Raw genomic sequence first — 1,473 nt, 5'->3', positions numbered from 1 at the left:
TCAATCTGTTATTAGTTATCCTGACTCTCCGGGTTTCATCTTCTCTCGACAGTCTGTGATCGACCAACTTCAGAGTTGAAGCGTCGCTGCTGAGTGTGTGTGTGTGTGTGTGTGTGTGTGTGTGTGTGTGTGTAACAGGCGCTATTAATAAAGCCAATCCATGCGTGGCTCCACTTTCTGTCTCTCTGCAGCCTGCTCTCCTCACCGAGGATTCAGACGTGCGAGTTTGGATCAGTCTAATCACATTTGTTTAATTATGCACAGCTAATAGACTCTCCAGGAGACGCGGCGTCTTGCTGTGACGGCGGGCGCCGCGTCGAGATGGATGTCAAACACGGGGGCTCCCTCGGAGGACGGAGCGAACGCTCGGCCATGTTCCCTGAGCTCCAGGTTCATCCCTCTTTCCTCTGCCGTTCTGTTTAAAAAACTTTCCTCTCTGGTATTTGACAGCTCAGCGTCTGTTTCCGTCTTTGAGGTAAACATTCTGTGATTTCAACACGTGCAGAAATCCCCGTTTTATCGTCGGTTTAATCAACCCGCAGCAGAAGTTGGTGACACCTGCCGACGGCTGCTCCCCCGACGAGGAGAACGTTTAATATTTCAGGATGCATTAAAAGCACTTGGTGTAAAATTAACTGTGAATTCACACTAAACACGATGTCACCAATCAGAAACAACAATACAAAGAAGAAGAAACGGAACAGTCAGATATCTGATCAGTTACAGGAAAACATCACATCTTTCTGCACCTTAGACCCCGTTTACACTCAGTTACACTCTCAACATGAGGCATTTAAATGGACTGATATATCATTTATGTTCCGCGCCACCCCGCTCGTTAGCACGCCGCCGAGTCGGGATGAGGCTGTAGTTCAGGTAACGAGGTTGGTCCCGGTTCGAAGCCGGGATGACGAGTTAGCAGCCGAAGGAAACCCTCAGGTGACGTTTACGTCCGAGGAGATGGTTTGAGCACGGCCGCCTGTCCGTCAAAAGTTTTAAAATGTGGAAACGGACAAAGATGGCTGAAAGGGCAGAGCTCACGTGGGTTTACTCCTGGTTCTCCGGTTCCCTCCCACAGACCGAAAACATACGTTAGGTTCGTTGGTAACTTTTAATTGTCCCTACAGATGAGTTAGAGAGTGGACGTTTGTCTGTGTGTGTCCCTGCGACCTGTCCAGGTGTCCCCGCCTCTTGCGCCGTCTGCTGGAGAAACCAGCTCCCTGCGACCCGGAGAGGAGCGGGTCAAAGAAACGGATGGATTAAAGTTTAAATTTAGGCGTGTTTAAAAGATGTCCTGCCCCAAGTGGAGGAGTTTAAGCATCATGAATGAGGGAAAAATGGAGCGGGAGATCGACAGGCGGATTGGTGCAGCGTCTGCAGTGAAGCGGGCGCTGTACCGGTCTGTCGTGGTGAAGAGAGAGCTGAGCCAAAAAGCGAAGCTCTCGATTTACCGGTCGATCTACGTTCCTACCC

Source organism: Kryptolebias marmoratus, linkage group LG16 (assembly GCF_001649575.2).
Source record: "Kryptolebias marmoratus isolate JLee-2015 linkage group LG16, ASM164957v2, whole genome shotgun sequence".
Taxonomy (NCBI): domain Eukaryota; kingdom Metazoa; phylum Chordata; class Actinopteri; order Cyprinodontiformes; family Rivulidae; genus Kryptolebias; species Kryptolebias marmoratus.
Note: the sequence above shows the minus strand (reverse complement) of the source record.